The sequence below is a fragment of the Elaeis guineensis genome, chromosome 5 (assembly GCF_000442705.2).
Source record: "Elaeis guineensis isolate ETL-2024a chromosome 5, EG11, whole genome shotgun sequence".
In the NCBI taxonomy this organism is placed as follows: Eukaryota; Viridiplantae; Streptophyta; class Magnoliopsida; order Arecales; family Arecaceae; genus Elaeis; species Elaeis guineensis.
In genome coordinates, this window is record NC_025997.2 from 88635296 (window position 1) to 88649710 (window position 14415).

Here is a 14415-nt window from a genome sequence, read left to right on the forward strand (position 1 = left end):
TGATGAGATCACGATATGTCTCATAACCATACAGAATTGAACCTAAATGGGTCACACAAATAAGGGTTAGGATCTAGATATCATCAATTGGGCCAACCCAATTGATTTGGATAAGATCCAATTAAGTTCAAGGAAATCATGCTAGCACACGATTGAGCTTAACTTTCTCCTCGTGTAATCTTTTCTGTCTCTACTGAGCCAAATATGATTTGGCTCATTCAGAGAACCTTAGAAAGGTTTCTCTCAGTCTAAATGAAGCTTGTCTAGCTCAGAAAAAGCTTGTCTTAATTCATGAGATGAATTTAAGATAACACTTACTAATTCCTAGCACCTGCCAATTTTATTTTAGGACATCTGTCAAAAGTTGACATATGGGTCTTAAACTGAAGAAGGCTCATTAGAGAATTTTTGTGGAGTGTCCACAAGCCAAACCACATCAAATTGAGAACCATAATCAGATTATGGTGTGAGCCCAATTGGATTAAAGTGGGCGCCCCAAGTGGATAAGGATTGGAGAGTCTTGATCAATTTAAACTCTTGGGCGCCACCATATTTGTGCTTATCCAATGTTGGCACCATCTTTTGGAGATAAGGAGGGGTTATTATCTGATATGATCAGATGATATCACTCCACCAATCAAAATTTTTTCAGAATTTATTGGAATTTTTTGATTGGTTGAATGATGTGGCACTGTGCAGTATACAGGGTCTATATAAACCCTGCTGCGCCTAGGGTTTTGAAGCAGAAGTTGTTTTATGCACAAAACCCAATAGCTGCCACCCCCTCCCCTCTTCTCCACATCCTCCTTACTCTCCTTCCTCCCCTCTTCACATCCAAAGAGTTGGACATTTATCTGGCAAAGATCCAAGGTGTGGTGATGCCTGGAACAGAAGGCTGTAGGACTTCTTTGACAGGCTGCTGCTCCAACTTCAGGAAGACTTTTGAAGATCTTTCTAATCAGATTTAGGTCTGATTTTTGGAGCATAGATTTATGAGGAGAAGATGTTTCAGATTCTGCTTGAGTGGATATCGGTAGAGGCCAGACACTTGCGTGGCTACATCAGAACCTTGGGCTGTGCAGAGATCATCTACAGGGTAATCAAATTACCCTTGAGGTATTACTTGTTTCCTCATCCCTTTAGATTTATTTTAGATTTAATATTAGATATGAAGATTAGATTTAGAGACTTAGATCTGAAATATATGTAGGATAATTTTTTTTTTAAATTATTTCACTCCAGATTTGATGAAATCTGGAAGATCCTATAGAGGAAAAGTGGTTTTCCTCCTTCATAATGGTGTATGGACACTAGTTGATCTACCTGAAGGGATAAAATCTATAGGGTATAAATAGATTTTTAAGAGGAAGAGGAGCAGATGGAAAGGTAGAGATCTATAAAGTCCGTCTAGTTGCCAAGAGATACCATCAGCATTATGGTATTGACTATGATGAGACGTTCTCTCTTATGGTAATGCTCAAGTCTATCCGGATTATGCTTTCTATCACTGTACACTTAGATTATGAGATCTGACGGATAGATGTCAAAATCACTTTCCTTAATCGGGAGCTGAAGGAAGAGGTGTATATGGTACAATCTGAAAGGTTCACATCTATAGATGAGTCAAAAGTGGTGCAAGTTGAAAAGGTCTATTTATTGACTTAAGCAGGCATCTAGGAGTTGAAACATGTATTTTGATAAGATGATCAAAACGTATGGCTTCATTAAGAATGGAGAAGAGCCTTGCGTCTACAAATGAGCTTCCGATTCTGTAATCATATTCTCTGTGCTATATGTGGATGACATACTGTTACTAGAAAATGACATCCCGACTTTGCAGAGTATGAAGCTATGGTTATCATCACAGTTCTCCATAAAAGATTTGGGAGAAGTATCCTACATCCTTGGGATGAAGATCTATAGAGATAGATCTAGAAGGTTGCTTGAATTATCCCTAACCACGTACATCGATACCTTGTTGAAGTGGTTCAACATGGATAATTTCAAAAAAGGCTATCTTTCGATAGGCCATGGGATTACTCTTTCCAAGAAGGATTATCTAACAACTCCTGAGGAGAGAGTGCATGAGTAGAATACCATATGCCTCGGTAGTGGGATCTATCATGTATGCTATGACATGTACGAGATCTAATGTGGCCTATTCACTAGGAATAGTGAGCAAGTACCAGTCTGATCTAGATGAGAAGTATTGGAAGATTGTAAAAGTAATTCTTAAGTATTTAAGAAATACTAAAGATCAATGACTTATCTATAGAGATACTGACCTAAAACTTGTGAAATATATTGATTTCAATTTTTAGTCAGATTGTGATGACGGCAGAAGTGTGTCGGGCTACATATTTACTTTGAATTGAGGAACTATTTGCTGGAAGAGTTTCAAGCAACATACAGTGGCCGATTCTATATGCGAAGTAGAATATATTGCTGCATCGAATACTGCAAAGAAGGTGGTATGGTTGTGGAAGTTCATCAGCGAGCTGGGATTTATACTTTCCATTGATGGCCTATTCTTCTATACTGTGACAGCTCCAGTACCATAGCTCAGGCGAAAGAACTCAAGTCACACCATCGCACCAAGCATGTTCTAGAATGCTATCACCTGGTGTGAGAGATTGTGAACTGAGGTGACATTGAACTTTAGAAGATTGACGAAAAAGAGAACTTAGCCAACCCCTTCACTAAAGCTCTTGAGATCAAAGAGTTCGATAACTTCAAATGGAAGATGGGTATAAGATACTGCCCCGATTGGCTTTAATCCAAGTGAAAGTTGTTAGAAATTATATCTTAAAATTAATCATGTGACGATTGAGTTTCTCTTTGTATTTGAGTTATTGATTATCAAATAAAAGTTATTGTGGCATTTTTCATCACAAAGTAACATCTTCCTTGAACTCTTGTATTGTGATGAAGTCCTTAAAACTATGTTAGTGTATGATAAAGAGAGGATTTATCATATAGTTCTTAAACATATTCGCGATCAAATGATACATTATTATAGGATGATGACGTTTATTGAGTGGAGGTCATTGTGTACCATATGGATTGGTTGTCCTCTAAATCAAGGAGTGTGGTGACACTGGTATGGCATACAAGTGAGATGTAAAAGTACATCATCACTGAACAAGTGATTCACCCGTTAAGCATTCTACTGTTAAGAGCTGCTCATGAAATATATGGGTATAAGTATCCTTCAGATCTGAGATTACCATAGTGACTTGCAAGTAACTCACTGTACTTTGGTGCCGGACTATCTGAATTTCTAATGTAGTGACGGAAGGCTATTAAGTATAGTCAAGTACTTACGAAGTCTGTGTATGGATGAAGATGGGATTGATCCCTCCAGATTATTTAAGTTAATGTATTACTGTATTTTAATTTAGCAAAGTCTTGGCCAGGATAATCCATAAGATGGATTTGAAAGGTTGAAATATAATGTGGATGAATCAATCTTGATTGATAGTTAACCTAAGACCATCCTAAAACATCCAGGATCCAAAAGATGAATTATGTGGTAATCATGTGTATGAATTTTAGACTATTTTTTTACAATAACTTGACCTATCTGGATATCAGAAATCATTACTAGATCGTATCTCGATTAGTGTAGAAATTGGTACCTGTACTACCAGCTTAGTGTTTGAACCTATGGAGCCACGCACATAAGTCAAATAAAGTAGGAAGAAATTAGCCTATGTTTATATGTCCAATTTGGAAGTACTTGACTTGATTGAACATATAAGCTAACTTAATTAAGAATTAAGTTATGGATCAAACAGGATTGAAGAGTTGACTATATCTAGCTAGCACTACACATGAGGTTCAGGTTTGATCTTGAGTGTTGGTGCAAAAATCTGCCTGCGCCGGAGAAGCTGGAGTTGGGGAAGCCGCGGTCGCTGTCGGGACCTGCAAAGGAAGTCTAAACCGGAGGTGGGGTTGCTCCGGCAAGACCCTCCGACGCTCAAGTCAGTTCTCTGCCTCAACAAAAATGGAGTGCTCGAACGGAGAATTTAGCAGAGTTTTGAGATAAGAAATGAGCTTAGAGAATAACGTATCTGGATCCCCCTTTTTATAGGCGGAGGAGGTAACGGATCGATGGCGACGTCTGTAACCGTCTGGTCGTGGGCCGCCCGTGGTCAGGGGGAATTTATTGCGAGAGGTAGTGGAGCAGAATCGTGGCCATCACCGCAGCTCGCCATGTGGAATCAGTTGCAAGGAGTGGAGCAGCGTCCGTTGTCGCGACCTGCTAGTGGATGGGAGCATCGCTCGGTATCCGTCGCAGGAGGTGGAGCAGGTTCGTGGCCGTTATTGTGGCCTGCCAGGGGGTAGTGGAGCTGTGCAGAATCCGCCACAAGAAGTGGAGCAGAGCTGCGATGGTTACTGTGGCCTGTCAGGGAATGATGGAGCTGTGCGGAATCCGCCACAGGAAGTGGAGCAGGATCGTGGCCATTTTGGTGGCCTGCCAGGGGGCGCGGATCTGCTGATTGAAGCTCGGCAGCGGTCGGAGCCCGACCTCTGTAGAGGTCCGGGAGAGGTCCTCCTGGCGGTTGGGGTCGTGGGAGGAGCCCGACTTTCGTGGGAGTCCGGGCGGAACCCTCTCGGAGCTGAAGTTTCGGGCGGAACCCGGCTCCCGTAGGAGTCCGGGCAGAGTCCTCTGCAATCAAAGTTAAAGGTGAAGTCCGGCTCCCGTAGGAGTCCGGACGGAGCTTACCAGCAGTTGATACTGAGAGCGGAGCCTGGCTCCCGTAGGAGTCCGGGCGGAGCCCTCTGCAATCAAAGTTAAAGGTGAAGTCCGGCTCCCGTAGGAGTCCGGACGGAGCTTACCAGCAGTTGATGTCGGAGGCGGAGCCCGGCTCCCGTAGGAGTCCGGGCGGAGCTGTGCTGTAGTTGATGTCGGAGGCGGAGCCCGGCTCTCGTAGGAGTTCGGGCGGAGCTGTTCTGTAGTTGATGTCGGAGGCAGAGCCCGACTCCCGTAGGAGTACGGGCGGAGCTGTTCTGTAGTTGATGTCGGAGGTGGAGCCCGGCTCCCGTAGGAGTCCGGGCGGAGCTGTTCTGTAGTTGATGTCGGCGGTGGAGCCCGGCTCCCGTAGGAGTCCGGGCAGAGCTGTTCTGTAGTTGATGTCGGCGGCGGAGCTCGGCTCCCGTAGGAGTCCGAGCGGAGCTGTTCTGTAGTCGATTCCGCTGAGGGTTTCGGCTGTGGGTATTTTATACCCAACACCAGTCCCTCTACTTTCGAGTTTGAATTTCAAACGAAGGAAGTACAGAGAGAGATGGGCACAGCCGGAACCGTCCCTTCGAATCCTGCGCACTGCCGCCTCCAGATATTTTGGCATTAAATGAGCGCGTGCCAGAGTCTTTTCGAATTGGAGCGGTATGAGGGGATGCTTCGAAAATCCCACAGGTACTCTGGCCTAGGTACGGTGCAATTATGATCCTGCCAACCGTCAGCCGCTTTTAGCTGTCTGCCAGGGGGAGTGGGACACGTGTCGAATGCGGACTGGCCTGGGGTATTCGCGATCATTATGGCATCGGATCCCAGGGTCTATTTAAACCCGTCCTCCCCACTTCAGGCATCCTACTCCATTCCTGAGTTTTCGCTGGTGTCTGTCTTCTCTTCGAGAGCCCTGCTTTAGTGAGCGTCTTCTCGAGCCATAGGCGCCTTCCGTTTCTCATCCCCCAGGTCCCTCAGAGTAACATAGGTTAGTGCCAACCTTCCTCTCAATGCCTAGGGGCTTCTCCTCTCATCATCACTTTTGTGCGTCCCTCCGAGTTAGCCTCCGGCCACTCGTTCCCCTTTCGGTCTGTCTTTTTAGGGTCCTTTAGATCCTCCCTTCGAAACTACTCAAAATGTCCTCTGGCTCTTCTGCTCTCGACAGTTCCGAGAGTTCTTCTGCTTCAAATCCCCAGTTCCCTGTGGACGAACCCGCGTCCGGGGCTGAGCCTCGCTCGATTTTCGCACCGGGCGTTATTCCATGTTCGTCGACTTCGGAGGAACTCCTTCTGATAAGGGTTCGGTATGGGATTCCTTCAGAGTATGATCTGGAGCTACCTGGTCCCTCTGACCGGGCCTGCACTCCTCCTCCCGGCCGCTTCTGTTTGTATCAGGAAGTGTTCCGTGCCGGACTCCGGCTTCCACTTCCTGCCTTCGTCGCTGCCTTCTTCCGCTTCTTGGACATCTCTCTTGCTTCCGTGGCCCCGAACTCCTTTAGGTTTCTGATAGGGTTCCTCTCCCTCTGCCACATAGTCGAGGTCGAGCCATCCCTCTCCTTGTTTAGGCATTTTTATACCTTCAAACGCCATCCTTCGGTGAAGGACTGGTGGTACTTCTCCCCCCAGTTCGGTAAGAAGGGGTTGCTGAAGGGCACCCCTTCTTCGATTCACAATTGGAAGGGGAAATACCTCTTCGTCCACTGCCCGACCTTGGAACTGGGCCTGCCCCCTTGGGGTTCTCTGAGAGATTCCGTCCGTCAGGCTCCCAGCCTGGGGGAGGACGACCTCCAGGCCACCCAGAAGCTTCTAACTTATCCCGCTCCTTCCCTTCCTAATCTTCTGAGGGAGCAGCTTCTTTTCAACATCGGCCTGAGCCCTCAGGATCCAGCGAGTATTCATCTTATCTTTTCTTTTCTTGCCTTCCTCTTCTTCTTTTCTTTACCTCTTTTTCCTTCCCACTCTCTTCTTTTTCTTTCTTTCTCTTTTTTTTTTTTTTTTTTGACTCTTGATTGATCGATGTTGCTTCTTTTTCCCTTTTTTCTTTTCTCATCATTTTTTTTTTTTTTAGCAATGGACGTCGAAGCAACACGGATGCTCGCCAAGGGAATGAGAGCTCAGAAGAGAAAGGGCGCGGCGGCCTCCAGATCGGTGAAGAGGGCCAGGGTGGAGGAGACGAGCTTGGCTGCGCCCGTCCAGGCGGCCCCGGCCATCGACATTCCTTCAGATGCCGAGCCAATGGCTCCCCGGGCTTCCTCGAGGAGCCCGCCGACTAGGGCCCCCGCTCCGGGGGTTCGCCCCATGGAGGCACCCGCCGCGGGGAGGAGGAGGAAATCGGTGGCTCGCAGGGTGAGCGGCCACCGAGCTGCTGCAGACGAGTCCGTCTGCTCCGAGGGGGGATCGGAGAACCCCTTCAATGACAGGGACTTGATCAGGTGGCTGCTCGACGGCTGCATCCTGTCCGACATCGTGGAGAGGATCGACTGCGTCGATCCCGAGCAGCGGGCTTGGGACTCTTTGGGGTCCTTCCTCGAGGTAAGCGGATATTTATTTACACGGTCATTCAGTCTTTATCGTAATTCTCATCCATCCTTGCAGATTGGGCACCAGCTCTTCGCCTATGTCGAGGCGACGAGCCGCATGAGAAGGGACCTCCTTCAGGTGGAGGAACGCTGCCAAGCCGAGGTTGCTCACCTCCAAGCGAAGACGGCCGAAGTAGTCGCCCTCCAGGAGGCCCTGGAAAGAGAAAGGCAAGCTCGGGAAGAGGAGAGACGGATATTGGAAGAGTCGGCGAGGAAGGCGGAGGCCGAGGTCGCCCATTTGGTCGAGCAAACTCTGGTCCTGGTCTCGGAGGCCAGGGCCCTTGCGGTGGAGGAGTTCAAGGCCTCCGCGGAGATGAGGGACCTGAATGTCCAGTTCGGCCAGGAGGCGTTCACCAAGGGGTTCGAGCTCTGCCAAGAGAAGGTGGCCAGCAAATTCCCCGAACTCGATCTCGGCTTTCTTGAGGAGTCTGAAGATGAGGCCGGCCCTTCGTCCGCCGCCACCGCGGTCGCACCCCCCGCGCCGAGTTCTCCACCTCCCGCCCCTGAGGTCTGAGACCTCTGATCTTGAGCCCTTATTTTTGTTGCCATATTTCCTTTCTGTTTGTCTTCAAAACTATTCAATCAATAAAGTCGAATTTCTTGTTGTGGATGGCTTCTCCTTCCTCCTCCTCCTTCTTTCTGCTTTTCTTCTTGCAATGAGTCGATCTTTGATGCTTGCACCTTCCGATGGCAGTGCCCTGCTGAAGCACTCCCCTTGCCCCTGGGGGTCCCGCTGAAATCAACAATCCAGCGGTTGAAAAAAGAGGTCCTTCACCTGACGAAGAAGTTGAAGAAGTCGGAAGGCGAGCTCCGCAAATCGAGAGAAGGCCATTCTGAAGCCGCCGCTGAGGCCGCGCACTTTCGGAGTCTCCATGTGAAGGCGATCATGGATTATAGTCGGAGGAAGGCAAACTTCACAAAGGAGCTCGAGGAATGCAAGAAGAGCACCAGCGACCGAATTTGGGCTCAAGAAGCCAGGATCAGCGCCCTTAAGGTGGAACTATCAGCTGCGAAGAGGAAGATCGGCCAGCTGGAAGGAAACTCATCCCGGCTCTTGGCCCGGGTTGATGATGAACAGAAATGGTCGCAGAAGGTCTCCAACCTCTAGAAGCAGCTTCAAGACGCCGAGATGAGCCACGACGTGCAGCGGGCCAGCTGGCGCCGGCAAGTGAAAGAGTACAAAGGGAGATTCCAGACGGCGGCTGACGAGGTCGTTCGTCTCCAGAGGCAGCTGGTTAATAGGGCGCAGCTTACTTCCGCCCAAGATTCCGAAGAGCTCCAAGCCCTGAGAGGCACTGTTGAAGGGATTTCTGTCTCCCTCGGGGAGAAGACAGCCGAGCTGCAACAAGTTAAGATCCAACTGGCACTTGAGCGGAAGGCCATCGCAGACGCGGAGGCGGAGTCCGAAGTTTTGCGGAAGTGGCACCGAGAAGCGGAGGCTGAGTGCCAGCAACTTCGTCGGGCGCTCCAGGACGCACTGCGGAAGAGGGAAGAACTAGAGGAAGCAATAGAGAACCTGAGGCAGTCCTGGTTGAGGGATGGAGTAGATAACCCTAGGTCGGAGGGAGCAGGGCCTCCTTAGAGCTCTTTTGTCTTTATGTCTTATCATGTAGTTACTTTCTTTTTGTCGTTTTGTCCTTCTTTCCTTGGCCGTCCTGGCCTTGTAGTGTGTATATCGGAAATGGAAAAAAGAGCATTTTGTGTTACCTCATCCACGCACTGCACTGATATTATTGTCTGCCGAATCTCTCTTGTCGTTTGACTTGTTTGATGTAGACGTCGTCGGGGGGTGGGGGCTTTTTCTCTTCATCCGATCTTGTTAGGCGGCCAGATTTCGTCACCATTAACCCTCGCTGCAGAAGTCGTGGATGGAGCCCGGCTCCCGTAGGGGTCCGGGCGAAGTCTTCCTTGTAGGCGGAACCCGGCTCCCGTAGGAGTCCGGGTGGAGTCTTCCTTGTAGGCGGAACCCGGCTCCCGTAGGAGTCCGGGTGAGGTCTTCCTTGTAGGCAGAACTCGGCTCCCATAGGAGTCTGGGTGGAGTCTTCCTTGTAGGCGGAACCCAGCTCCCGTAGGAGTCCGGGTGGAGTCTTCCTTGTAGGGACCGGTCCGTAGGGTCGGGGAGTCTTCCTTGTAGGCGAACCCGGCTCCCGTAGGAGTCCGGGTGAGTCTTCCTTGTAGGCGGAACCCGGACTCCCGTAGGAGTCCGGGTGGAGTCTTCCTTGTAAGCGGAACCCGGCTCCCGTAGGAGTCCGGGTGGAGTCTTCCTTGTAGGCGGAATCCGACTCCCGTAGGAGTCCGGGTGGAGTCTTCCTTGTAGGCGGAACCCGGCTCCCGTAGGAGTCCGGGTGAGGTCTTCCTTGTAGGCGGAACCTGGCTCCCGTAGGAGTCCGGGTGGGGTCTTCCTTGGCGTAGGAACCCGGCTCCCGTGGGAGTCCGGACCTTCCATTTTGCTCAAGCCGGCGTGTGGTTCTCCTCTCGTTACCAGCCTGGCTTGTGGGGGCATGTTAGGGCGCTGTAAGGCCTCTCCCCCATCCGGTCTAAAAGAACCGGGCCTTCGACTTTGCTCATGTCAGGATGAGGTTCTCCTCCTGTTCCTGACATGGCTGTGGGGGCACATTAGGGCTTTGCAAGGCCTCTCCCCCCATCTGGTCTAAAAGAACTGGGCCTTTGACTTTGCTCAAGTTAGGGCGAGGTTTTCATCCTGTCCCTAACAGGGCTGTGGGGGCATATTAGGGCGTTGCAAGTCCTCTCCCCCCATCCGGTCTAAAAGAACCGGGCCTTTGACTTTGCTCAAGTTAGGGCGAGATTTTCCTCCTATCCCTAACAGGGCTGTGGGGGCACATTAGGGCGTTGTAAGGCCTCTCCCCCCATCCGGTCTAAAAGAACCGGGCTTTTGACTTTGCTCATGTCAGGACGAGGTTCTCCTCCTGTTCCTGACATGGCTGCATTTTTGGAGGGATCATATCCAGTCATAATACATCCACGCCAGGTGGGAAAGGCACGTTAGGTAGAAAGAAAAGTAGATTCAAGGTGAAATCGTAAGTGATACATTTACAGTTTTTTCGCTCCTCCTTGAGGCCCTCCGGTGACGGAGTCGATGGTCCCGATGGGAGGTCGGTCCTCGGGTTGCTCCTCCCTTTTCTGCGGTTCAGGCGGTGGGAGGGCTCTTGGCCGGTCTCCTCTACCCTCAGGCCTGCGGTGGATGAATCTGTCGAGTCGACCTCGCCGAATGAGCTCCTCGATCTCATCCTGGAGCTGGATGCATTCTTCGATGTCGTGGCCATGGTCGCGGTGATAGAGGCAGAACTTGTTGGGGTTGCGCTTCTCGAGATGTGTGCGCATCCTCTCCGGCCTAGGGAGCTGCTCCCTGACCTCCATTAATACCTGGGCCTTCGAGGCGTTAAGGGGGGCGTAGTTGCGAAATCTCCCTGGTGGGGAGCTCCGCCAAACCCCGCGGTCCGGGCTTCTCTGCCTGTGTGCCCGGGGTGGAGTATGGGTGCGCTTATGTCCAGGAGGGGATCGGGAATGCGGCCGGGCTTCCTTTGGCCTTTTCTCAACTGCGGGCTTACTCGAATCTCCCGCTTGACGCTCCCTTGCTATCTCTTCGTCCTTCATTTTGAAGGCTTCTTTCGCTCGGGCGTATCCTTCAGCCCGAGCCAGTAAATCGGCAAAATCCCTAGGGTACTTCTTCTTCAGAGAGTACAAAAGATCATTCTTCTGAAGGCCACCTTTCAGGGCGGCCATGGCAACTGACTGGTCCAAGTTTCGGACCTCCAACGCCGCGATGTTAAAGCGGTTGACGTAGGCCCGTATGGACTCCCCTTCCCTCTGCTTGATGTTGATGAGGGACTCCGAACCTTTCCGGGGATGCCGGCTGCTGACAAAATGGGCCACAAATTGGTGGCTCATTTGATCGAAGGAAAAGATGGTACCCGACTTCAAAGCCGAGTACCAGTTCCTCGCTGCTCCCTTCAAAGTAGATGGAAAAGCCCGGTATAAGATGGCGTCAGGAGCGCCGTGAAGCAGCATCATCGTCCGGAAGGCCTCCAGATGATCAACCGGGTCCGAAGTCCCGTCGTAGCTTTCGAACTGGGGAAGCTTGAAGTTTGGCGGGATCGGTTCCTGCATGATCATTTGGGAGAAGGGAGGGTCAGTGCAGATATCCTCACCATAAGCGGAGGGTGCGTGGCGGAGTTCTTCAATCCGCCGGTTCATCTCCTGGAGCCTCCGTGTTGCTCCTAGATTGATTTTGATGATTACAAAGCAGATTGAAGGGATACAAATAATTTTAAAATGAAAAAGTCCTTATGCTCTTCAAGGGCAAAATCATAATTTCACTAAAATCTTGATTTGATAGTACCATTTGGTAGAACAAATGATTTGAAATCTATTGGTGAAAATTTCATTATGTTTGGACTTATATTTTTGAAGTTATGAAGGTTTGAAGTGCATGAGTCGACTCATGAGTCAACTCATGGCACTGTGAGCTGATTGGCACGCAAAAATTCTCCTTGGCACGCTAGTTTTCTGGCTTGGCATGACCTGTGAGTCGACTCATGAGTCGACCCACAAGGCATGAGTCGACTCATGAGTCGACCCCTGCTAATTTGAGCCAAGAATTTCCAGAAACGCATTCTCTGGTTTTTGCAACAGAGGTCGACTCATGAGTCGACCCCTGAAGCATGAGTCGACTCATGAGTCGACCCCTGCGATAGGAAATGTCAGCAACGGCTATTTTTTTTCCCGTTTTAATTGCCTTTTATGCTTCCTAAAATTGCTCTAACGACTCTTTATCTGCCTAAATTATTTTCTCTTGCTTCTAATATCATAAAATGCTTTTAATGGTGAAAGAAATTGCAGATTAAATAGCAGATCAAACGTGAAATCAAAGAGAAAAAAAAAATAGAAGAAAGGATCCGAAATCTGCACGAAAAAGCCTGAGATCAACGAAATATCCAAAAAGAAAAAGAGAGAGGATCCACAATATACAAGAGAGATTGTGAAAGAGAAAAGCAAGAGCATTCAAGAGGATCTTTCAAGCCTATTGTTCAACCTTGATCTAGAGATTTTCCAAAGCTTTCAAGAGATCTTCAATCAACAAACAACCTCTTCTCAAGCATTCGTTCAAGCGTTCATCCACCTTGAGAAAATTCGAAAAGGGTTCTTCATTTGAGTAAAAGTTTTTATTGTTATATTAGCTCATTTAAAGGAGCTGTTATTGTATTAATCTGTGCTCAAAATTTTCTAACTCTTTGTGAGTTTTAGTTCTTGTTTTTGGAGGATTTCCAAAACAAGGAAAGGTTGATCCGAACCTGAAATCGGAGTGTTTTGGGTTTACTTGTACCCGGGAAATAAGTGATCTAGCTTGGGATAGCTAGTGTCGGAGTTTCCGACGTTTTGTATTCGGGTTGAATACAAAGTATAGTGGATTGAAATTCCCAAGTAGGAGCTTGGGGAGTGGATGTAGGTGCAAGGTTAGCACCGAACCACTATAAATCTTTGTGTTTGTGGTGTGCTTTATCGCTTCACTTTATTTCTTTATTATATTCTTGCATTCCTGCTTTAGGTAATTAATATTGAATTAAAGTCCTTATTTTGTTCTTCATAAGTAATCAGTTGGGGCTTAAAATTTTTAGAAACCCAATTCACCCCCCCTCTTGGGTTGCATAGCTGGGCAACAAGTGGTATCAGAGCCGGTGCTCTAGCCCTTCTTTGATCTAACAATCAAAGAGCCAAAGATCTATGGCAACCCATGTCGGTATTTCTCTGCCGAGGGGCAATCAACAAACCGACCTCCACTTTTTAATGGGTCTAATTACACCTATTGGAAAGCTCGGATGAAGATTTTCATACAAGTACTCGACTATGATATGTGGAGTATCATAGTGAATGGTCCTCACACACCCACCAAGATTATAGATGGTGAGGAGTCAACCAAACCCGAGAAAGAATGGGATGAGGTTGACAAGAAATTGGCACAATTAAATGCCAAAGCCATGAATGTTCTTTATTATGCACTAGATGCTAGTGAATTCAATCGCATTTCTACTTGTGCATCTGCTAAAGAAATATGGGATAGGTTAGAAGTCACCCATGAGGGAACAAATCAAGTAAAAGAGTCTAAAATAAACATGCTTGTACATAAATATGAATTGTTCAAAATAGAGCATGATGAGTCCATAACTGCCATGTTTACTCGTTTTACTGATATAATTAATGGTTTGAAGAGTCTTGGCAAATCTTATACTAACAGTGAACTTGTAAGGAAGATTCTCAGGTCACTGCCAAGAACTTGGGAAGCCAAGGTGACTGCCATCCAAGAAGCAAAGGACTTGAACACTCTACCTTTAGAAGAGCTTCTTGGATCCTTGATGACTCATGAACTGAGCATGAAGCAACATCAAGAGGATGAAGTCAAAAAGAAAAGAACCATTGCCCTCAAATTCACAACTTCGCCTGATTATGAAACGGATGAATCTGAAGATGAAGAACAGGATGAAGAGATGGCACTCATCACCCGAAAATTTAAGAAGTTTCTAAGAAAAAGGAAATAGGGGATGAGAAAGAAATTCACAAAAGGGGAACAAAGCAAAGAAAAAGAGAAAGATCAACCCCTTACATGCTACGAGTGCAAGAAGCCGGGATATTTCAGATCCGAATGTCCACAACTGAAAAAAGGTCCCAAAAAGTTCAAAAAGAAGGCAATGATGGCGACTTGGAGTGCGAGTGATGACTCAAGCTCCGATGAGGAAACCTCAACAGAACAAGCCAATCTGTATCTGATGGCACATGAAAATGAGGTAACTTCTGAATCCACTAGTGAATTCACATTTGAAGAATTGCATGAAGCTTTCTATGACTCAATTGATGAATTAAAGAAACTAGGAAAGAAAAACAAAGAACTGAAATTGAAAAATCAGTCCTTAGTGAAACAAGCTGAAATTCTTTCAATTGAAAAACTCACCTTGAGTCAAGAAAATCAAAACTTAAAGGATGAAATTAACAAGCTGAAATCTATAATAGATAAGTTCACATTAAGTTCAAACAAACTAAATATGATCCTTGAAAATCAGAAAGCTATATATAATAAGGCTGGACTTGGCTATAA